The sequence below is a fragment of the Tribolium castaneum genome, chromosome 11, assembly GCF_031307605.1.
Source record: "Tribolium castaneum strain GA2 chromosome 11, icTriCast1.1, whole genome shotgun sequence".
In the NCBI taxonomy this organism is placed as follows: domain Eukaryota; kingdom Metazoa; phylum Arthropoda; class Insecta; order Coleoptera; family Tenebrionidae; genus Tribolium; species Tribolium castaneum.
Genome location: NC_087404.1, coordinates 3,963,695 through 3,990,170, shown reverse-complemented (window position 1 = coordinate 3,990,170; position 26,476 = coordinate 3,963,695). Strand labels below are relative to the sequence as shown.

General features: G+C 30.3%; 1 long non-coding RNA gene across 1 annotated transcript; it reads left to right on the top strand.

Moving 5' to 3' along the window:
* Window positions 1-9,861: 9,861 nt before the first annotated feature.
* On the top strand, window positions 9,862-11,030 carry LOC103312962 (uncharacterized). The gene is made up of 2 exons (XR_001575857.2): window positions 9,862-10,279; window positions 10,345-11,030. It is a non-coding gene; the product is annotated as an uncharacterized LOC103312962 (long non-coding RNA).
* Window positions 11,031-26,476: the final 15,446 nt, after the last annotated feature.

Genomic DNA, 26,476 nt, shown 5'->3' with positions numbered 1-26,476 from the left:
TAATCTTTAAGAAAAATTTGCTTTAAAATAAAATGTTTGAAAAACCGAAATTAAACTAAATTAATTGGGTCTAACACTTTAGTAGAGGAAAAAGGAGGAGACGTAAAAGTCACCAAAGTTTTCAGAGTCGTTTTTAATTGTCATATGAATAACAATAACATTAATAATAATAATACTAATAGTACAAAATTTGCTTATATGCAAACGCTTAATTAAGGTAACAGGTTTTTGGTTTCTTGCTTATATCTCGAAAACAGTTACTCCTATCAATTTTTATCTTTTTACTAAAATTTAAGCTGATAAAATTTCCTACAAAATGGTTATTTGCATTTTTCATGTAGGACTAACCATAAGCGAGATATAAGTTTGAAAATAATAAATATTTAAAAAAAAAGTGCTTTAACAAAAAATTACTTGTGATTTAAAATACACTTAATTTATTGGGTCCTATACTTTATTAGAAGAAAAAAGAGGTGACATAAAAGTCACTGAAGTCTTCAGAGTCGTTTTTAAATGCTGCATTTTCGTCTTCGTCTCAAACATTGAAAACTGAATTACATTTTTGTTCAGTAACGGTTACAGTTTTCACTTTGGTTTTTTGCTTATATCTCGAAAACAGTTACTTCTATAAATTTTTATTTTTTCTTCAAAATTAAAGCTGATAAAATTTCCTACAAAATTGTTTTTAGCATTTTTTTTGTAGGACCAACCATAAGCGAGTTATAGAGTTGGATATAAATAATCTTTAAGAAAAATTTGCTTTAAAATAAAATGTTTGAAAAACCGAAATTAAACTAAATTAATTGGGTCTAACACTTTAGTAGAGGAAAAAGGAGGAGACGTAAAAGTCACCAAAGTTTTCAGAGTCGTTTTTCATCGTCATATGAATAACAATAACATTAATAATAATAATACTAATAGTACAAAATTTGCTTATATGCAAACGCTTAATTAAGGTAACAGTTTTTTGGTTTCTTGCTTATATCTCGAAAACAGTTACTCCTATCAATTTTTATCTTTTTACTAAAATTTAAGCTGATAAGATTTCCTACAAAATGGTTAGTTGCATTTTTCATGTAGGACTAACCATAAGCGAGATATAAGTTTGAAAATAATAAATATTTAAAAAAAAAGTGCTTTAACAGAAAATGACTTGTGATTTAAAATACACATAATTTATTGGGTCCTATACTTTATTAGAAGAAAAACGAGGTGACATAAAAGTCCCTGAAGTCTTCAGAGTCGTTTTTAAATGCTGCATTTTCGTCTTCGTCTCAAACATTGAAAACTGAATTACATTTTTGTTCAGTAACAGTTACAGTTTTCTCATTAGTTTTTTGCTTATATCTCGAAAACAGTTACTCCTATCAAATTTAATCTTTTTTCCAAAATTAAAGCTGATAAAATTTTCAACAAAATAGTTATTTGCATTTTTCATGTAGGACTAACCATAAGCGAGATGTAAGTTTGAAAATAATCAATATTTAAAAAAAAAGTGCTTTAACAGAAAATGTCTTGTGATTTAAAATACACTTAATTTATTGGGTCCAATACTTTATTAGAAGAAAAAGGAGGTGACTTACAAGTCACTGAAGTCTTCAGAGTCGTTTTTAAATGCTGCATTTTCGTCTTCGTCTCAAACATTGAAAACTGAATTACATTTTTGTTCAGTAACGATTACAGTTTTCACTTTGGTTTTTTGCTTATATCTCGAAAACAGTTACTTCTATAAATTTTTATCTTTTCTTGAAAATTAAAGCTGATAAAATTTCCTACAAAATTGTTTTTAGCATTTTTTTGTAGGATCAACCATAAGCGAGTTATAGAGTTGGATATAAATAATCTTTAAGAAAAATTTGCTTTAAAATAAAATGTTTGAAAAACCGAAATTAAACTAAATTAATTGGGTCTAACACTTTAGTAGAGGAAAAAGGAGGAGACGTAAAAGTCACCAAAGTTTTCAGAGTCGTTTTTAATTGTCATATGAATAACAATAACATTAATAATAATAATACTAATAGTACAAAATTTGCATATATGCAAACGCTTAATTAAGGTAACAGGTTTTTGGTTTCTTGCTTATATCTCGAAAACAGTTACTCCTATCAATTTTTATCTTTTTACTAAAATTTAAGCTGATAAAATTTCCTACAAAATGGTTATTTGCATTTTTCATGTAGGACTAACCATAAGCGAGATATAAGTTTGAAAATAATAAATATTTAAAAAAAAAGTGCTTTAACAAAAAATTACTTGTGATTTAAAATACACTTAATTTATTGGGTCCTATACTTTATTAGAAGAAAAAAGAGGTGACATAAAAGTCACTGAAGTCTTCAGAGTCGTTTTTAAATGCTGCATTTTCGTCTTCGTCTCAAACATTGAAAACTGAATTACATTTTTGTTCAGTAACAGTTACAGTTTTCTTATTAGTTTTTTGCTTATATCTCGAAAACAGTTACTCCTATCAAATTTAATCTTTTTTCCAAAATTAAAGCTGATAAAATTTCCAACAAAATAGTTATTTACATTTTTCTTGTAGGACCAAGCATAAACGAGTTATAGAGTTGGATATAAATAATATTTAACCAAAATTTGCTTTAAAATAAAATGCTTGAGAAACCGGAATTTAACTAAATTAATTGTGTCTAACACTTTAGTAGAGGAAAAAGGAGGAGTCATAAAAGTCACTAAATGTTTCAGAGTCGTCTTTAGTCGTCATATTATTAACAATAACATTAATAATAATAATACTAATAGTCTTAAATTTGCTTATATGCAAACGCTTAATTAAGGTAACAGTTTTTTGGTTTCTTGCTTATATCTCGAAAACAGTTACTCCTATCAATTTTTATCTTTTTTCCAAAATTAAAGCTGATAAAATTTCCTACAAAATAGTTATTTGCATTTTTTTGTAAGACCAACCATAAGCGAGTTATAGAGTTGGATATAAATAATCTTTAACAAAAATTTGCTTTAAAATAAAATGTTTGTAAAACCGATATTAAACTAAATTAATTGGATCTAACACTTTAGTAGAGAAAAAAGAAGAAGACATAAAAGTCACCAGTCTTCAGAGTTGTTTTTAGTACTAAATTTGCTTATATGCAAGCGCTTATTTAAGGTAACAGTTTTGTGGTTTCTTGCTTATATCTCGAAAACAGTTACTCTTATCAATTTTTATGTTTTTACTAAAATTAAAGCTGATAAAATTTCCTACAAAATAGTAATTTGCATTTTTCATGTAGGACTAACCATAAGCGAGATATAAGTTTGAAAATAATTAATATTTAAAAAAAAAAGTGCTTTAACAGAAAATGTCTTGTGATTTAAAATACACTTAATTTATTGGGTCCAATACTTTATTAGAAGAAAAAGGAGGTGACATAAAAGTCACTGAAGTCTTCAGAGTCGATTTTAAATGCTGCATTTTCGTCTTCGTCTCAAACATTGAAAACTGAATTACATTTTTGTTCAGTAACAGTTACAGTTTTCTTATTGGTTTTTTGCTTATATCTCGAAAACTGTTACTCCTATCAATTTTTATCTTTCTTTCAAAATTAAAGCTGATTAAATTTCCTACAAAATCGTTATTTGCATTTTTCTTGTAGGACCAACCATAAGCGAGTTATAGAGTTGGATATAAATAATAATTATCAAAAATTTGCTTTAAAATAAAATGTTTGAAACACCGAAATTAAACTAATTTAATTGAGTCTAACACTTTAATATAGGAAAAAGGAGAAGACATAAAAGTCACCAAAGTCTTCAGAGTCGTTTTTAGTTGTCATATTAATAACAATAACATTAATAATAATAATAATACTAATAGTAGTAAATTTGCCTATATGCAAGCGCTTTATTAAGGTAACAGTTTCTTGCTTATATCTCGAAAACAGTAATTCCTATCAATTTTTATCTTTTTACTAAAATTAAAGCTGATAAAATTTCCTACAAAATAGTAATTTGCATATTTCATGTAGGACTAACCATAAGCGAGATATAAGTTTAAAAATAATTAATATTTAAAAAAAGTGCTTTAACAGAAAATGTCTTGTGATTTAAAATACACTTAATTTATTGGGTCTAATACTTTATTAGAACAAAAAGGAGGTGACATAAAAATCACTGAAGTCTTCAGAGTCGTTTTTAAATGCTGCATTTTCGTCTTCGTCTCAAACATTGAAAACTGAATTATATTTGTGTTCAGTAACTGTAACAGTTTTCACTTTGGTTTTTTGATTATATTTCGAAAACAGTTACTCTTAACAATTTTTATCTTTTTACTAAAATTAAAGCTGATAAAATTTCCTACAAAATAGTTATTTTCATTTTTCATGTAGGACTAACCATAAGCGAGATATAAGTTTGAAAATAATTGATATTTAAAAAAAAAGTGCTTTAACAGAAAATGCCTTGTGATTTAAAATACACTTAATTTATTGGGTCCAATACTTTACTAGAAAAAAAAGGAGGTGAGATAAAAGTCACTGAAGTCTTCAAAGTCGTTTTTAAATGCTGCATTTTCGTCTTCGTCTCAAACATTGAAAACTGAATTACATTTTTGTTCAGTAACAGTCACAGTTTTCTTATTGGTTTTTTGCTTATATCTCGAAAACAGTTACTCCTATAAATTTTTACCTTTTCACCAAAATTAAAGCTGATAAAATTTCCTACAAAATAGGTATTTGCATTTTTCATGTAGAACTAACCATAAGCGAGATATAAGTTTGAAAATAATTAATAATTAAAAAAAATGTGCTTTAACAGAAAATGTCTTGTGATTTAAAATACACTTAATTTGTTGGGTCCAATACTTAATTAGAAGAAAAAGGAGGTGACAGTAAATGCTGCATTTTCGTCTTCGTCTCAAACATTGAAAACTGACATACATTTTTGTTCAGTAACTGTTACAGTTTTCACTTTGGTTTTTTGCTTACATCTCGAAAACAGTTACTCCTATCAATTTTTATCTTTTATTCAAAATTAATGCTGATAAAATTTTCTACAAAATAGTTATTTGCATTTTTCTTGTAGGACCAACCATAAGCGAGTTATAGAGTTGGATATAAATAATATATAACAAAAATTTGCTTTAAAATAAAATGTTTGAAAAACTGATATTAAACTAAATTAATTGTGTCTAACACTATAGTAGAGGAAAAAGGACATAAAAGTCACATAAAAGACATAAAAGTCACTAAAGTCTTAGAGTTGTCTTTAGTCGTCATATTAATAACAATAACAATTATAATAACAATACTAGTAGTAATAAATTTGCTTATATGCAAGCGCTTAATTAAGGTAAGAGTTTTTTTGTTTTTTGCTTATATCTCGAAAACAGTTACTCCTATCAATTTTTACCTTTTCACCAAAATTAAAGGTGATAAAATTTCCTACAAAATAGTTATTTGCATTTTTTATGTAGAACAAACCATAAGCGAGATATAAGTTTAAAAATAATTAATAATTAAAAAAAAATGTGTTTTAACAGAAAATGTTTTGTGATTTAAAATACACTTAATTTTATGGGTCCAATACTTAATTAAAAGAAAAAGGAGGTGACAGTAAATGCTGCATTTTCGTCTTCGTCTCAAACATTGAAAACTGAATTACATTTTTGTTCAGTAACTGTCGTCGAAGACGAAAATGCAGCATTTACAAACGACTCTAAAAACTTCAGTGACTTCTATGTCTTCTCCATTTTCCTCTACTAAAGTGTTAGACACAATTAATTTAGTTTAATTTTAATTTTTCAAACATTTTATTTTAAAGCAAATTTTTGTTAAATATTAAAAACTATAAAATGGCATAGATTGCTTAAAAACACAGATCACACATGATCTTTTGCATAGAAATGAGAAAACGTTCATGTAACACACAAAATAAACTCTATTTTTCCTTATTAAAAGTATTATTATTATTACTTTTGTTACTATTACTATTATTATTATTATTATTATTGTTATTATTATTATTATTATTATTATTATTATTATTATTGTTATTATTATTATTATTATTATTATTATTTTTTGTTTATTACATATATATTATATATTTATTTTTTGAGTTATTAATTTTAGACAATTTCTTGCCTAAAAACACAGATCACAGATGATTTCTTGCATAGAAATGAGAAAACACTCATATAACACACAAAATAAGCTTCATTTTTGCTTAGAAAACTAAGCTTACTTTTATTACTATTATTATTATTATTATTATTGTTAATATTATTATTATTATTATTGTTATTATTATTATTATTTTTATTATTATTATTATTATTATTTTTATTATTATTATTAAAAACCGATTATAACTTTTGTATAGTATTGTTTTTTAAACCAGTATTAAAATGAGTGATTAATTTTAGCCAATTTCTTGCCTAAAAACTATAAAATGGCTTAGATTGCCTAAAAACACAGATCACACATCTTTTGCATAGAAATGAGAAAACGCTCATATAACACAAAATAAGCTTCATTTTTGCTTAGAAAACTAAGATTACTATTATTACTACTATTATTATTATTTTTATTATTATTATTATTATTATTACTATTATTTTTAGTATTATTATTACTATTATTACTATTATTATTAATATTAATATTATTAAAAACCCTTTATAACTTTTGTATTGTAAATGTTTTTATACCAATTTTAAAATGAGTTATTAATTTTAGACAATTTCTTGTCTAAAAACACAGATCACAGATGATCTCTTGCATAGAAATGAGAAAACGCTCAGATAACACAAAATAAGCTTCATTTTTGCTTAGAAAAACTAAGCTTTAATTTAGAAAAAAATTCATTATTATAAGTATTATTATCATTATTATTATTATTATTATTATTTTTTTTTACTATTATTATTATTATTATTATTATTATTATTATTATTATTATTATTATTATTATTAACTTTTGTACAGTAAATGTTTTTATACCAGTTTGAGTTATTAATTTTATTCAATTTCTTGCCTAAAAACACAGATCACAGATGATCTCTTGCATGGAAATGAGAAAACGCTCATATAACACACAAAATAAGCTTCATTTTTGCTTAGAAAACTAAGCTTACTTTTATTACTACTATTATTATTTTTATTATTATTATTATTATTATTATTATTATTACTATTATTATTATTATTATTATTATTATTATTATTATTATTATTATTATTATTATTATTATTATTATTATTGTTATTATTATTATTATTATTATTATTAAAAACTTATATTAAACAGACAGAAAACGTCGTATTCTGACACAAAAAAACGAATTACGTTATAGACTTGACCAGAACGGCGTATCTCGCACTCTTATAGGACTCTTATAGGGTCAAAAAGTATCAGTCTGGATTAAAACAAATTATTTTTGTTGACTCTCAGTCTGAATTGTTCATCAGTTCAAACAAAAACGGCTTATTTTAGACGATCTTTTGCTTTGAACAAGAAAACTTTCATCGAACAGACTAAAAACGTATTAATCTGGCATAAAAGAGCAATTTATGTATCACTTTGGATAAAAGCAGCTAATCCTATTCGTTTCATTGCTTAAAATAGACAAAATTGTTAATAATTCTAACAAAAACGCTGTATTCTAGCACAAAATACAAATTACATTATGGTTTCGACGAGAATAGCTTATTTGGAATGATTCTATGCTTCCAAACGAGTAAATTTTTATTAAACTGATGCCAAACATCATGTTTTGTCCTATAAAGACATTTTATATTGCAGTTTGTATTAAAACAAAATATTTTCGTTGATTCTTTGTTAGAAGCAGCAAACCTAACATTAAAGAATCTGAAAACTTTGTATTCGGACACAAACCACCGAATTTTGTATCAGTTTAGACAAAAACGGTTGATTTTCGACAATATTTTGCTTTAAACAAGAAAACTTATATCAAACTGACTAAAAACGTCTTATTTTAGCACAAAACAAAAGATTTGCGTTATAGTCTTAACGAGAGCTGTTAATTTCAAACGGTTCTTTGCTTTGAAACGAGTAAACTTTCACTGTACAGAGGAAAAACATCTTATTTCGCCTTTTAAAAACGATTCATGCCACAGTTTGGATAAAAACCAATTATTTTCGTTAATTCATTGTTACAAACATGAAACCTTACATCAAAGTAACTGAAAACCCCTTATTCAGGCACAGAAATCCGAATTACGTTTCAGTCTGGACAAAAACTGCTTACTTTAGACGATCCTTTGTTTTGAATACAAAAACTTACATTAAAAAGATTAAAAACGTCTTATTCTGGCTGAAAACTGCAAATTATATATTACTCTAGATAAAAGCAATTTATCCTGATTACTCCTTTACTTAGAATAGAGTAAACTTGTATAAAACTTAATGAAAACTTTAAATTTCCTCTTAAAGAAATAATTTACGTTATAGTTTTGTCCAGCACTGTTTATTTCAAACGATTTTATGATTCGAAACTAATGAACTTTTATGGGGCAGATGCAAAACCACATATTACCATATAAAGCGTTGTTTTAAAGCAAATTATTACCTTTTTATCAAGAAATTTCACGTCAAAGAAACTGAAAACATCGTATCCATGCACAAATATCGAATTACGTATCAGTTTAGGCAAATACAGCTTATTTTAAACGATTCCTTGCTATAAACAAGAAAAATTTTATGAATCATATTGAAAATGTCTTATTCTCGAAAATAAGAGCAAATTATGTATCAGTTTTAACAAAAGCGGATTACTCTGTTTGATTCTATGCTTAAAGTAGAGTAAACTACTATAAAACGTAATGAAAACTCTATATTAGTAGATAACGAATGGGGGGACAACACAACACAACCTTGACTTTGAGTTTGACCCCGCCCATTTTCCTTCTCTTTCTTTCAAGGTCACTCGTTCTCTCTCTTACTTTTCAAGGCCCACCCCTCCCACTTCCCCCACCACTTCAAGGCCAAGGCATTATTGGACCTTGATGTTTTCAAGGTCAAGGTCATTCATGCTACTCCCCACTTTTGCAAGGCCAACAACTCCTCACTCATTCAAGATGAATCGCGCAATTGTCCTTACTCATTTTCCACCCCAAACTGTATAAAAGTTAATGTGTTGTGTTGTGTAACACAGTTCTTGTGTATATCTGCAATAACAAGAAATTGTTCGAAAAATGGAAGTTACACGGAAGTGTTCGATTTTTAATACTCCTGGTAAGTTTAATATTTTTTTAGTAGTTTAGTTGGAAATAATTTTTTTTTCAGAAGATGTGATTACATGTCCGTACGACAAAAACCACGTTCTTCTTTGGTTTCGGCTTGAAAGGCACATTTGGAAGTGCCATCGGGCCGATAAAGAAAAAGAAAGGGCCTTATGTGAAGTGATGTTGAAAGAAGAAGAGGAGAACTGGGATCATTTCAATGAGCCCAGCTACCTCGACTTCTTAAAAACTAAAAAGAATCATAATGCCTTAAATTAAAGAAGTAAGTTTTATTGAATCTTTTTTAACAGTAATTTATTGTGAATTTTTTTTAGGGCCGGGGTTCTTTCGTAAAAATAGTGTAGAATAAGTTTAGCTAAGTAGTAGTAGTTGTAGTAAAATGTAAATATTATATTATTGTATAAAAAAAATAAAAGTTGTAAAAAAAAGCTACATGTTTTTATGTACACCTATTTCAACCTACTGATACAAGTAAGTGTGACCTGCAAGCAGAGAGTCGCTCACTGTTTCAAGACCACTCATTCCCTCTTTATCTTTGATGTTTTCATCTCACTTTTTCTTATTATCTCACTTTTTCAAGGCCACATTTTCATTCAAGGTTAAAAAAGTGGGGGTATAGTTAATATATAGACTTTAGTACAATTTTGATAGCAGTCAGTACTGATTTAATCCTCCGAGAAATAAGAATATAAAAAAAGTGCATATATCTGTGTTAATGTCTAAGAGTATTCGCTGCTGGGTCATGGATGTATTGAATCGAATCGCTCGATGCGGACAGAAGCCCATTTTAAAAGCTGGTGAGCTAGAGTTGAACACAAGATTCCGCATACATAATATTAGACGCACAAAGTCTCTGTTCGGAAATTCAGTGCTTGTTGAGTTGGACAATTATGCAGTGTTTCTGCCGAGAAGAATAAGTGATTATTTGACTGAGGAGAAAATTGATGAGTTATTACGAGATCCACGTCCACTATATTTAATATATTTGGGAAAAGAAGATGCTAGAAACCCGACATCTGCACATTGTTTTGAGTTTCAACGTGTTGATGATGAAATATTAGGTGAGTGAACATAATGTAAAATGGAGGATGAAAAGAAATTAAAGAAATGTATATTTCATTTACAGTTAACGAGGGTGCCGAAGAGTAGGATGAAATTATCGAAAAAAGACTTATGTGTGTGAAGTAGTGTGCGTTTTGTGCTAGTGATAGTTTCTTAAAATAAATGAATAAAAATCATGTGTCTAGACGATGGCCAATATGAAAAAAGTTTATACGAGTGTTTTGATAAAAGACTGTTATCATATAAGAACTGGGTACATTCATACCCATCTCCATGGAGTTTAGCAAAAGCGGGATTGTTTTATATTCAAATATCTGATTGTACCCAGTGTTTTGTTTGTGGAGTAATAATTTCACGATGGGAAAAAAGTGATGATGCGTTTATGGAGCATAAAAAACATTCTCCAAAATGTGGATATGTGAAATTGCTTTCCACAGACAAAACTACAATTCAAAAATTCAAATTAGTTACTAAAAATAGCATTGTTGTAGTTTTATTTTTTATAGTATTTGTATTCATGTATTATTTATGTGCGTCTTCTTATGCATAGGTAATGTGATGCAGACTTGTTAACCTTGAACAGTGTCGGGCGCGCGCCAAAGGCGAGGTAAACTAAAGGTTTCAAGAAGCGTCTTGATTTAATTAGTTTATAATTAAATAAGTGGTAGAATAATATGGAGGATTTATAATAGATTTAAGGATATTTAATGTACTACCTATAATATTGATGAAATAAAGTGTTTTAATTGATTCCTTTTAGTTTATTTTATTAAAAAAACAATTTATAATAATAATAATAATAATAATAATTATCTATGTAATATCCGATGAATTAATCCAAGAGTTATGAGTTTTATCCATTCCACTCCACTTGACGAATAAACGGTTACCTTTCCTTCGTAAAACTTTCTCAACGAGATATACATTCGGATATTTAACTTTTTGTAATTCTTCAGTGTAGAAACCTCCTCGTATTGTTTCTCCAGAAACATCTTGTAGCAAATAAGTTCTAGGATTAGTATTTTGAATCTTCAAAACTGTAAATACTTCATTACTCCAATTTGGGGTGTACCCTTTCTTAAAAAGATGTCGATGTTCACTAATTCGAACAAAATCACCAACTTTAAATTTGGGTTTATAAATGTCCATTGTTTTAAGATGACTATAAACTTGATCCAAAACTTTGCGTTCGTTTTTCTTATTTATTGAAATCGGTTTTAAACCAGTAGTTCTATGTCTGGTATTATTGTATTTTTTTATTATGTCAGGTAAAATGTTTATCCAGTTGTAGTAACCTTGCACCGAAAATTCTTTATACATCATTCCCTTGATTGTTCGATTTACGCGCTCGACGACACTACTTTTTAAATTCGAATAAGAACTGTAGTGATTAATTTTGTATTTATTCATTAATTGTTGAAAATGTTTATTGTAAAACTCCTTTCCCAGATCTGTTTGAATGTTTTTAGGAACGTTACGTCGAGTTTTTAAAATTTCACTCATTGCATTTACAACACTTACAGCCGACTTATTCTTTAATGGAACAGCCCATACAAATTTAGAAAAAACATTGATAACCATTAAGATATACTTAAAGCCTTTATTGACGCGTGAATATGGTACCATTTCAACTAGATCGAGTTGCAATAAATCATTTAAACCTTTCACTATCACACGTCGTCTTTTAAAGTTCACTCTCGCCGGTGCATGTAGTTCATTAACAACTTGACGCTTAATATTTAAATCACTACGCTTCATGGTGGATTGGTACTTTTAAAACTATTTCTATATATAGAGGTTTAGCTTCTGATGTTTTGGGTCTATATTTAAATGATAGTTTGTCACCTTCACGTAAAATTTGAACAATTAAATTTGTAGTTTGTTTCGAATTAATTAATGCAATCCACCCGCTCGATGGACTACCATTTACAGACGTAATCGTTGCTTCTTTTAATGGGAAAATATAATTCGTACCAATATTAAATAATACAGAAAGTTTTTTAGCTGGATCCAGTGTCCCAAAGAGTGAGATTGTGGTATATGAGAAAGATTTGACACGTTGTAAAGTTGTCCGAATTCTGTGTTCACTAATGTGTTCACCAAATTTATCTAATGTCATATTCTTGCTATTGAATGAATAAAGTATGTAGAAATACTAACTATAAAATATAATGTGTTTGCAATATATACAAGTCGTCTCTAAATTATTAACGAATTATTTTCGATTCACGCAATTCTGTTATGATGCGATTGATTTCACTCATATGATTATTATTACCAGCTACTGTCGATGATAATAAAAGACGTAGTCTATTTACGAGTGTGTTGGGATTTTTGTAGGGAACAAATTCTAAATTTTTATCTGTTAAAGCCAATGTGCGAAGAATACCACCACCCTTAACTCTTTTTGATATTGGTTGGATACTACTTGTCGGAGTTGATTGTTCATGACCTTGAGCCTGCAATCGTTGTATTGCAGGTATGTTGCGAAGTCGCGGATACTGTTTACGTGCTGGTGGTACGAGAATTGAAAGACTACTACTGCGGCCTCGTTGCTGGACAGGAGTCGATTGACCTTGATCGGCATCAAGGCTTTCTTCAGTATCACTGTAAAATGGCGGCGACTGAGATGCACGGTGTTCCTGAAACGGTAGTGGCTGTCTCGAGAAATGTCGAATAATTGTTTTATATTTGTTCCCTACATTCCCCAGAATTTGTGCATTTGGTTTATAGTTTTTCTGTCTGCATTCATAATTCATACAATCCAGGTGTATCAGGATAAGCTACATTTTGAACGATTACATGATCGTCTTTGAAATCAATTTCAGAATTGCCAATAAAAAATTTATTTGCCTCGGTTCCATGTCTCACACCATATTGAAGATCAAATTTGTTTTCTGTGTCAATAATCATATCTTCAATGTACTGTCGAGGTAAACCGGTCCATTGTTTAAGAAAATGGCGAAATGCATCGGTTTTTGACAAATTTATTAATGTTTCTTGCAACTTTCCAATGGTCACGTTCCTGAGTGATTCTCCCTCCTCTCTGGGTGTGCTAGCAGCCGCATGTTGTCGCATTAAACTGAATCGTGGATTGAGCGATGTAGTACTACGGCTTGTAGTCGTTGACTCAAAAAGTCGCTTCGCCTCAGGTTGCTTGATCTCATGATGAATTGATATTTTTTCCTGTTTTAGGACAACTTCGCGTTCATGTTTAATTTCAGAAATTAAACTTTTTATTGGATCAGTAAGAGGTTGAATATGGGTTGCGAAACGTCTTTGCGAACTTGCAATGTGTGAAGTTAATGATCGTACTTTTTGTTTAACGTGTCGTCTTGCCTTATCCAGCTCTAAAGCTAAACGTTTATCCATGTCGATCGTCGACTAATAAATAAATCTTTGACAAACATTTACATTTATATTTTAATGAACTGATCAAAACCGTTACGATAACGCCCATTGTCTTTTTCAGCATCCTTATCAATAGTAACAAATCCATACGGTTTTTGCCAACACAGTGAACACATTTTCTGAAAGGTTTCAAATGACATATCTGTACCAACGTGATCATTAAAAATATGTTTTAAATTTAATACATCCTGAGGAAAGATAATTATGAAATTAGCATTATCACGAATTAATTGTTTCTGAATGGAAGAATACGTTTGGCTAATAAATATACAATCGATATTATAATGCCTACCAAAGCAAAAATAATCACGTATTATATTTTGGTTACAAGTGACTACATCATCAAATATTATTATGGAATAGGGTTTGATTTCTTTAGGAGGAGGAATTTCGGCACCATCTTCATATTCATAGTAACCGACTTTATCGAGAGGTGCCAGAACCGATTTTAAAAATTGATATTTTGGTTGTTGTAGGGTTTTTGAAAATAAGTAAATGTCTGTGAAGCGTAATCCATTTGGATGCAGCAAGAGACTTAATATCACATTTGTTTTTCCACATCCAGAACGTCCAACCACTAGTCCTCTTTTTACACTATTATTGAATAAAGTATTATGTTTAGGAAAGTGTTGATAGGGTACACAAACTGAATAGTCGTGATTAGAAATTTTTAATAAATCTTTTTGTTGCACAAGTTTCATTGTTGTCTTACAGAATACAAATAAAAATACTTTACACATTACATCAATTATAAATACATAATAATAAATATATAGTATAAATAAATGGTTACATATCGTTACATATCTACAATAAGGTAAAATTCAATCAGTGGGTTCCACATATTTTTGCAATTCTCTAATTAGAAAATCTAAATTTCGATCTCTATCAATATCGTAATGTCCCCAGGCTAATGTATCAATTGAATTACCTAAAATGTATCGTTTATCATCGAAATTAGACAGTGCTATTTTATTCCTTAATTCGGTATATATATTATGTAAATAAGATTTGAAAACGTTCATAACACAGAAAACTGATGAAGATGAGGGATTTGTTGCAATTGCCCGATATTGTAACAGTGTTAGAGATTTATCAATTACATGTTTACTTACACCTTTAGCCTTTTTAATTACATCATTCACTGTTTGCACACAATATGCTTTGGCACCGGTGCCATAAATTAGTACAATTGGTACACCAGCATACTCATCTTTCATTTTACCGATAACAGACACAGTTTTAGGAATATCATGAATATTATTCTCGGGATAATTTGAAGTATCAAACCGATCGATATTCTGTTTAATATCATTATATACGTTTTCCGTATAAATTTCTAAAATTAATGAATCCGTATCCGTATACAAAAGCTGTACATTATTTCCATACTTAACTTTAAGGAAATTATAAAAAAAGTCATACATTAAAGTTTTTGAAATTTCCAATATACTGAATTCTACATAAATAGGTTTATCATATGTTACTTGAACTTTATTCATTTCTATTGCAACTAAATTTTTAGTAAAAATAGAACAATTTTTAAATTGTGGTTTGGCTATCCATGTCTCTGCTCCATACTTGTGACCGTTTTTTTTCCAATGTGTAGCCAGTTTGATATCTACCCGATTATCGACATTTTCCATGGTTTTTCCATACACACTATTATTCATGAGTTTAAATAAATCTTTTTCAAACTTATTTTTAGTTTGATTTCGTAATTTCGTATTTAAATCAATATATGGTTTGAGCCATGACGATTGATTGAATTTTAGTACTCTATGAATTTTTGTCAATTCCAGTCCATTTTGTAGGGCTTGTTTTAAATTTCGATAGTGTATTATGTAGTTTGTTTTAGCACATAGATTTGGAATGAGTTTAGCACATTTTCCGTTTGGTGGAATTAAATTTTCAGGTAGAAATGGCATATCATTATGAGAGTTGTGTAAATGATGAGGATAAGAGATATCTACTTCAAGGACATAACCTTCAGGTGTGGTATCAGTCAAATCCATAATACTAAGTGAATTAATTTCGTCTTGCGTTAACCAAGTAAATCCACCTAAAGGGAGTACTTCACTCACAGCCCAACCATAGAGATTTGTTGCATCGAGATATAAAATGTATGATGTCGGTTTCGAAGGGTCATAATTTGGAAGAAATTTATTATTTGCTTGAGCCGCTCGTTTAACACTTGTACTAACTCCCCCACGAATCTCTTTTTTGAAAAAATGCAACATATCTATATCAGTCAATAATTCTAATTTTACATGAGTAAATTTAAGCATAGCATTCCAACTAAGAGATGGTGCTCTCACGTAATGTGCTGGATCAAGTTCATAATGCTTAAGGCACATGTTTCGAAAATTCTCAAAGACATCAGCTAATAGTAAAATATCACTTTTTAAATAGAGATCAGAATATTCGCCTAGAGTCTGACAATGGAATGTATCCCATACGGTATTAGCTCGTTGATAATCATCTTCATAAATATGCTCATCGCGAAGTTTATCGTAAAAATCAATTTTTTGTGGTAATTCCGTGAGATCTAATTTAGAAAAATCATTGATAAATGAATATGGAAAAACCCCTTTCTGTCTAATTAACTGAAATTCTCTGTCAATGGGAAAGTATCGTTTTACTTCCATACATTGAGCATCATCCAAGGCTGCTGCCAGTTTTTCTAATAAACATGCCAAAAACTGAAAACTATCTATAAAACGCAAGTGTAAGTGCTCCTTGACTATTTGATTGTTTGAATTTAGATATTCGCCTACACAATTTTTTTTCGAAAATGTAATATATTTCTCTTTAGTTTTACCAAGGATATTAATTTCACTTTCTTCAAGGGCCAACTCTTTAATGAATAAGTGACTATCATAATTTGTTGAATTATGAAATACTATCGGAATAAAATTTGGAATTTGAAAATTCAAGTTACAATTACTGTGCGCGGCGGACCTATAACGCCCCGTTAAATGACAGTGATCTTTTACTTTAATATCATTCTGTTGAAAAGGTTTTTGACAAATATGACATTCCGTTGCTGTAATATAATCAAACTCTTTTTGAATAGTTAATGGAAGCATTGGTTGTACAATACTTAAATACTTTTTATAAATCTCTATCAAATCTATTTCTAATGCTGTAATAAAGTCAACCACAGATGACTGTCCTCGAAAACTTTGGAATTTAGATAATTGATCGTTATATAAACATTTAATGTAATATGCACATGAATATGGTTGATGGAGAAAAGTTTTTATCGAAAATGATTGATTTGGATTTGGTGCAACTGTACTCATAGGTTTCAATAAACATTCGAAATCAGCATAAACAATAAATGGGATAGTCATTTTATGATGATAATTTTGAAATTCTAATACATTAGCGGGAACATTATAACCAAATCTATTTGTTATTAATTCATTATTTGGGATTCTAGCATAAAGTTTTCCACAATCAGTCGAAGAATGTCTATCTAATAAAGCTTGGGTTGTGAAATATTGTAGACATCCATCACAGAAAAATTTTGAATGATGATGTTTTGAGAGTTGGGAAGATACTAAACGTGGCAAATTAGTTATTGTACAGTAATGTTGATTACCATCGTTATCACTCAACAATAATAAATTTATGTGTACCGGTTTCTTAAAGTTTGTAAAATATAATGGTCCCACAATTTCAAATTTTACCTTATTGTTTACATAAAGTAATTCAAGTCCGTAAACATTAAGAGAGACATTATTTTGACTTTCAAATTTTGTAATACTATCCAGTTTTACAGGAAATTCAATACCTTGGAAATTAAAAAGTGTCGACCAATGTGGATATGAACTGGGTAAATGTTCTGGTCCCATAGGTAGACACACTGCTGCTACGACACTCCAACCAAAACAATGAATATCCTGATTTTGAACATTAACTATTGCTCTCTTTATTTTCACGCTTGGCGGTAGTGGGATATACGATGAAGCTTTCAATGGATTGTAATAGCTTACATTTAATTCTAAATGAAAAATTTTCACAAGTGTCCAACCTAAAACAAAGAAGCAAAAAAATAATTGTATTATATAGATTTTTACAATACATAACTACCTGAATCGCGTCCCAAAAAATCCATCATTTTTTGACTAATAACTTCTTGAAAGTCATGCAACATATTCCTAATATTCGTGCCTAAAGTGACAATTCTGTTAGCAGTATTGAAAGATTTTACATCAAATATATTTTTTGACTCAATGGTATACAATCCAAATAATTCCAAATTAATTTTGATTGTACTAAATTTTTCAATTTGTGAAACAATAAGTCCAAATAATTTATTGTGAATTTTATCCATAAATTCATTTAAATCGAAATAATCGCCCTCATCACAAATCCTATATGAAGCGATGCGTGATTTAAATGCACTGCTGAGTGCAAACACCCCATCCTCCAAGGGAGTACTTTGACAATTATTTCTATGCTGTCTACTTCTCTCATGAGCCGTAATAAGCTTTGGAGCAATTTCTTGATTACATGTAACGCACATATAATTGTTGCTAGCTAGAAAAAAAAATAATTGAAAATAGAGTACCTATTAGTTAAAACTTACCAGTTGAATGACATATTTTCTGTTTTTTGGCGGCCGGTCCTCCATTTTCCTGTTTTTTGACCACTTGACAATAGAGCTTTTCGTGGCGTAGTCGTGATTGACGGGTTGTAAATTGTTTATTATAGTTTTTACAGTGATGCATTTTCTTATGAAAATATGAAATAATAAATTAAACAGGTTACTAATAAAGTTTAATTATAAATTTGCTGCTTTCTGTTACTATTTTTGAAAGACTTTTATTTATACTATATAAATATATATTTTTTTTGTGTTCAAAGATAGGTATCCAGCAAGACCTCGAGGAGGAGCAGCATGCTTGCCATCGTGTTGTAGGTAGTATGATGTTAAAATTTGGAAAATCGCGTCCGAATTAAATTTACTTGACATGAGTTTAGGACGGAAATAGGATTTATTAATATTAATTATTAATATTAACATCATTAATATTAATATTAATATTATAATTATTAGTAATTAATATTAATGGAGACTTTCGCGCACGTCTACGAGGCTTTCTAGGGCGCCGACTCCTCCTTGATCGTGAGTGAGGGGGAGTGGGTGGAATGATGTTGTCGTCGTCGTCATTGTCTTCGTTTTCGACATCAACGTCTCCACCCTCCACCCTATTCTCAACTCTATTACTTATTTGCCCTAGAATGGGTGACAATTGAGAGGGTTGAATGATGTCATTTTCAACATCCATCTCTTCACCCTGCCTCCTCTCTTCAACCCACGGGTCTGCCAGTGCGTCAATGACATTTTGAGTAATAATACTCATCGGATCGAACGTTGCAGGAGGATGAGGAAGTGGTGGTGTGATAATGTTAAGTTCCACATCAACCTCGGATCCAGATGGTTGTTGTATGTCATTGACGCCCTGTGATAATATCATGGGTGACGGTGGTGGTGATGGTGACCGAATGATGTTATTTTCGGCCTCTACCACCACCAATCTCTCTGGCAGAACATCATTTTCCTCAATAATCGGTGAATTGGGTTGAGGGGGATGTTCAACGTTACCATTGATAACGTTTTCCACCTCAACCCAAGGCTCCGATAAAGCGTCAATGATGTCCTGCGATATTATCATAGGGGGTTGAGTTAATACCGCGGGTGCCGCTTCAGGAGATGTTGGTGTAACGGGGCGGGTAAACACTGGCTCAACGAAGGGGCTTTGTGGTGGTAGTGGTGGACTGGGAGAGATTGGGGGTTCTTCCACCACCACCATACCATAATTCAGTTTTCAATGTTTGAGACGAAGACGAAAATGCAGCATTTACTGTCACCTCCTTTTTCTTCTAATTAAGTATTGGACCCATAAAATTAAGTGTATTTTAAATCACAAAACATTTTCTGTTAAAACACATTTTTTTTTAATTATTAATTATTTTTAAACTTATATCTCGCTTATGGTTAGTTCTACATAAAAAATGCAAATAACTATTTTATTATCAAATACATTTAACTCATCGGGACCGAATTATTGATGGGACAAGTTCCTTCATCCACAACCGGATTGGACGCCGCCTCGTCTTCGTTAATTAACTGGTCTATTAAGGTCAACGAGATGTCGTCCGAATAATCATTTTCAATACCATGTTGAGCCAGGTATTGCGTAAATGGTAAAGAAAACCATAATTCACTATCAGGTTGTGATGAAGGAGTAACCATAGAATCATCATCCTCATCAACGATTTGAACAATGTTAGCAACAGCGTGATTAGCTAATTGCTTCTCTTTCACACTTAACTGACTACATTTAATCACATTCTCTTCAAGACAATCTTCCCTCAAATATTGACTTAAAGACGACTTGACAAATTGTTCAAATTGTATCTCATCATTTTTGATTAATTTTGAATTAGCAGGTCTAATAATTACATCAGAAACGATATTGATTCTAGGTTTATCCCTATTAAAACCACTACGGTTTTGATAGGGATTTGCAACTTTTCCCTTCAATACTTTAAATAATAACTTTGATGACTGGTTACTTACAGTTGTCCTAGTTGAGAGACCGGGACACTGAGAACACTCGTCACCATGAGAACACGGTTTAAAATGAGCAAAATAATTTGAACACATTATTTCGTACACAGACTACCTGTACAACACAGAATGAATTTCTGCATGCACTCCTTGCAATTTTATAAATTGTTGAAAGCTCCCGTCAAGGTCAACTTCTTTGTATGCACTTAATGCAACTACATTGGTGTATTCCATCAAGGTTAACATATTGATACAAAAAAATGTAAAAGAAGCCCTATGTAGACAGGATGGAGTGTAACCGCCTGTTTCAAGGACACGTTAACCTGTTTAATTTATTGAAAAATGACAAAAATCACTTATATCCACTGCAATAATCAACTCTTTTTTATAAATGAAATGAATTTTTTTTTGGGTGGTGTATAAGGATTATTGAATGTGTAAGGGAGTGGTAAATATTATGAAAAAAATACAAATGTTTATAAATTTACAACATTTATTTATAAATACTACAATTAATTATTAATTCAATTAATATTCCATTTCATTACAAAAAATATTTTTTGAAGAGTTTGTATTTTCAAAGTTGCTTCTCGATGATTGTTGATAGTCATTATTAGTATTATGGGATAAAAATGAATCAAAATAATTCCCATTTCCGCAATCAAAACTCCTCCAAGAATATTCACGTTGTGGAAGACATCTTCGTAAATGTCGTCGAAGATGTTTTACTTTCAGGCGATGTCCTGGATTATTACGACACGTTATCCAACTCTCTTGATCCATGATTACCAATAGACTGATGAGTTGAGATTATTAACACAATGTTTTGTACACTTTTAACGAAATGTTTGTTTTAAAAAAAATACATTATGTAGACTGCAATATGCGTTATCGTTCAGATGGTACATGCATTTAACTTTATCGGCGTGTAATGTTGGTTGTTGTGGAAATTCAATAACTTGTTTATGTGTATATTTTTTCAAAAATTCGGCTTTTTCTCTTCCTTTTACGTAAATTTTGTCAACATCCTTCAACACATTGTTTATAACTTGTACGTGTTTCCAATATGGAATATGTCCCATATTCCAGTCAATACAATGATAATTCTTCATTAACCATTTTACTTGTTTTTCATCTTGAGTATTCAAAAGTTGTGAAGGGAAAGGGGGTTGAAAAACATAGTGTGCGAGTTTGTCTCCTCTTAAAGCAGCCAGTTCTTTAACTATAAACTTTTTTCCAATTTTGTAACCTTGAACGTCTATAATCACTTCGTTCTCCATTACTATTAATATTAATTTAGACTTGTTTTACAGATTTTGTCAACGGTGTATATGTAAAGGCTCGGTCACTAATGACTAATGCATATGCGGTGGTTCCCTCACTTATACCGGTGTCTGTATCAAATTCAATTCTCAGTGCAATGGACTGTGTTTGTAAACCAGTTTTTTGCATCGAACAATCAATTATGATTAGTGGATAACTGTCGAAAAACTGTGTAGGTGTAATGTGTGTTTCTTTTTTATCTGTATAATAGTATCGGGATCTAAAGTTTGTAAACATTTCATATAATATACCGAAATGGTGTTTTTTATATGAAATATTTAAATTTTCATAAGGATATCGTTCATTATTTAGAAATACTCTCATATTGGTTATATCGCCTCTATCAAATTTACCCATATTTTTATCAAGTTGTCCTTCTCTATTGCTTTGAAGGCCAAAGATAATATAACGAGGTGTTTCAAATTTTGTAGAGATTTTCACAGGCCAACTACACTTTGTAGTATTTGGAAAGAGTGGCAGCGAATGAAGTTCCCAGCTTCTGTACGGCACTGCAATCTCTTTATCTTTTTCAATGGTTTTTATCAATTTAACCTCTTCCTTTAAACCGGGCACAATATGTGGAACTAGCCATGCAATTTTATCAATTACAACTCGTGCTTTCTCATTTGTTGCACAAATTAATGAATTGACATCACTATTACTACGAATTAATATTAACTCTTGCGGTATGTTTAGCATTATATTTTTATAATCTTCTGCAAATCCTAATAGTCGATTTAATGGGATACATGCTTGAAAATATCCATCTATAGGTTTAGTGGCTTCTTCATTTAGATCCCAACCAGACATTGATAATTTCAGACTTTTACTTTGATTTAATGATGCCAGATTTTTCATAGTTGTTGTAATACCTGGCTTTGTGTTTGTATCTACAGTTACTCCGCTTACTTCATACCGTATTTCACTAAACAAAAAAACGACACCATTATTTACAAACTTGGTTTCTGTTGCTGGTACAGTTTTATTGGTTGTAGCGTCGGTTTTAACCAATTGTCCCTCAATTAAAATTAAACTATCACATGGTAGTGTACACAAATCTTCTTGTAAAGGAATTCGAATTTCATCCGTGTTTTTATATCTGGCTGTATATGCCACATGACTTTGAAATTTGTAACCTACCACACCCTCATCCCACTCAATACCCTTCTCAATATCGAACATTTTTTATGTGTATAATTCAAATCCTAATGATTTTAGCAACAGTTTATTTTTATTACTTAATTGTTGCACGTTTCGTTTCGTACTAACTGTTTTTCTACACTTTTGTTGCTTTTTATATGAGTCAGTTCTAAAACTAATACCCATTTTCTTCTTTCTTCTGCAAATGTAATCCAACTGTTACAGTCTCTTGTTGAAAATTGACCAACTTTTCATCTTGATCTATTTTAATTATTTTAAGTGTAATATTTCTGATAGTTTTAACACTAATGGGTAGGTAAATCACATGATCTGGTGACTGTACTATTTTAAATCCAGGTGGAACGTTTGGAAAAAATTGATAAATTATGTGTACAGGTTCTCCATTTTTAAAACTTCCAATTGTAATATTACATTCAATCATAATCGAATTAAGTTTCATTATGTCTGCAATATTATCCGAATCTTTTCCAATATTTTTTGGAACTATTTGACTATTAAATCCCAACACTGGTCCGATAGTATTTGGTTTGGTAAAGTCAACATCTTTTGTTGCTTTGATATGTGTATGTAATGTATTATTGTTTGCAGTAATAGGTAAGAGATCATTACTGAATTGTTTTTCAATTACATGTTGTAAATAGTTGTTTATATCGGTTAATTGGTAACAACCGGTCGGTATTTTAAATTCGACATCCCCGAAAAAGAATTTATTGTTTCCTTCATCAATATTCGGTATACTGTTGTAGACTTCAAAATTTGTAACACCCAGTTCATAGACACCATCACTAACATCAATCGGTGGATTAAAGTCAGCACTTAGTATCGCTGATTTTCCTGTTAATACAAACAGCATCTTTAATTCGACTAAACTTATAATTTGCATGTGTGTCTATATAAAAACTTTAAACATAATTGTCCACAATTATATGAACCCATTTTCTGATATCCATCATAATTGTATGTAATGTTATTACCATCATTATCACTCTTGAAATAATTGATAATCTCTGTTGGAGGTTTTAAATTGCCCATACTATCAAAGTATAATATATTATTTTTATTTTTTACATATGTTGTCCAATGAGTTCTACTATTTTTTTCTTCATCTAAATTTATAATTCTTGTTTCATTTTTATGTATAATTTTCGGTAATTTATTACGCATATATACACCTCTAAAATTTGGAATTTGTAATAGTCGAGCAAACTTTATTATTTCAATATTAGTGAGGGCGTGACGTGGTAATTTTACTGGGAGTTTTTTTTCTGATACCATTTATATGGACCAATGTAAAGACCTTTCCCTTTAGTTTTTCCTACACCTTTACCCCTACTCATTTCCATTGCTTTATTATGCCGCATAGTTTCCTCCAACATTTTTTTATCTACCGATGCTTTATTTACAGCAGTCGCTATCCCTGCAGCTCCTCCTCCTAAAGCGCCTAGAGCACCTAATAGTGGTAATAGAAATAGTAAAAAACCACCATATTTAGGAGCAGCTAGAACTCGTTGCTTTTTGTCTTCTTTTTTTTACCCTTTTTACTTTTAGCTCCCATTCTGAATTTTACTTTGCCTTTCATTATACCAGCGATTGCTAATGCAGCTGCTTTTTCGCCAAACGATGCGTCTTTTGCTTTTAAACGTTCAACTGCTTTACTTAATAATAACTTATCTGCTTCGTGTCGTTTTTGCAAATTAGTTTCGTTGGCGTACGATATATCGTGTTCTTTACAAGCCTGATCTAATTTATTTCTACCACTATGTCCAAGTGCAATTCGTTCTTGTAATTTGGTTCCAGGACCACAAAACTAATAACCCGCTATATGTAATTCAATGGGTAATTTATTTATTAATTTATTTATTAGACCCCAACCTTTTTTTGTCAGAGTTGAATCAATACTATGTTGAGAATCACAAGTCTGTTTATTATATAACTTCATTTATTTAATTTTATCCATACAGCAAAAGAACAATCTAGATACTAATTTAATCTAAGGTTACAAGTTGTTTATATCTAATTTCTACTCTTATTAACTAACATTCTATACCACTATCACAGCTACTTGATGAGTCGTCAGAATCATAGTCATCAGAATCATAAAACATCATTTGTCGCTCTCTACTAAAATACCACATTTTAACAGTCATTCTGTTTATTAAATTATTTCCACACAACTGAGAATTCTGTCCTATTACTGTATTACACCAAAAACACTTGTAGTTTAACACTGAAGTCACATGTAGATGACAAATGTGAAATCTCACTGCCATAAGCTTCACACATCTCAAACAAAAGAAGTTTCTGTTACTACAGTCCTTTGGAGATAGGCAAAAGAGCATGTAGCAGTAAGGATCTGAAAACATTTAAAACTTAATTTCTACAAGTACATACAATCTCATATTACATACCATTGTCAACTTCCATTATGCTGATTTAAGTTAGTGGTATATAGCTATAATTTTTTGGGCATTTTCCGGATCCACTTGGCTAGCTGTGTAACACGGAGTTTTACACTTATGACAAACGAAACCATATTTTCTAAGTAACTCTTTAAATTCCTCTTCATTACACGTAATGTCAATACTTAAAGAATTATTCCACCCATCTGGATTAATAATTGAAATGTCCTTAGTGCTGCACTGTTCACACACAACCACTCTATTAAAGAAACGTTCCCAACCACCTTCCAAAGATATGTGTCCTAACTGGTTGTGGAAACACGTTTCTTCCACTATTATGACACCTTCACAAGTAAAACGATACCACATTTTTTTACTACTTTAATATTGAGAAATACTTATTAGATACTGTTTTTGAATTTGTATTGAATTCTGCAGTGACCTTGAATGATAAGTAAAGAGGGACTTGCAAAAGTGGGGAGTAGCATGAATGACCTTGACCTTGAAAACATCAAGGTCCAATAATGCCTTGGCCTTGAAGTGGTGAGGGAAATGGGAGGGGTTGGTCTTGAAAAGTAAGAGAGAGAGATCGAGTGGCCTTGAAAGAAAGAGAGGGAAAATGGGCGGGGTCAAACTCAAGGTCAAGGTTGTGTTGTGTTGTCCCCCCATTCGTTATCTACTTATATTCGCGCTCAAAAGAACAAATTACGTTATAGTTTTGACAAAAAAAATTATTTCGGACGACTACATACTTCGAAGTAAGCAAACTGTAATTGAACAAGTGCAAAAGATAATACTTTGCTTTAAAATAACGATTTATGTGGTAATATGGTATTTTGCGTCTGTCCTATAAAAGTTTACTCGTTTCGCTCCATTGAATCATTCGAAATAAATTATTTTGACACAATAACAAAAATAATTTTTTTGTTTAAACTGTAACATGTCGTTTTTATAAAACGAACTAAGACGTTTGGCATCTGTTTAGTGAAAGTTTTCTCGTTTGGGGGCATAAAATCGTTTGAAATTAACAGTTCTGGTCAAAACTATAACGTAAATTATTTCTTTGAAACGAAATTTAAAGTTTTCATTAAGTTTTATACAAGTTTGCTATATTCTAAGCAAAGGAGTAATCAGGATAAACTGCTTTTATCTAAAGTAATACATAATTTGCAATTTTGAGCCAGAATAAGACGTTTTTAATCTTTTTAATGTAAGTTTTCGTGTTCAAAAGAAAGATTCGTCTAAAATAAGCAATTTGTGTCCAGACTCAAACGTAATTTGATTTTCTGGGCCTGAATAAGAGGTTTTCAGTTTCT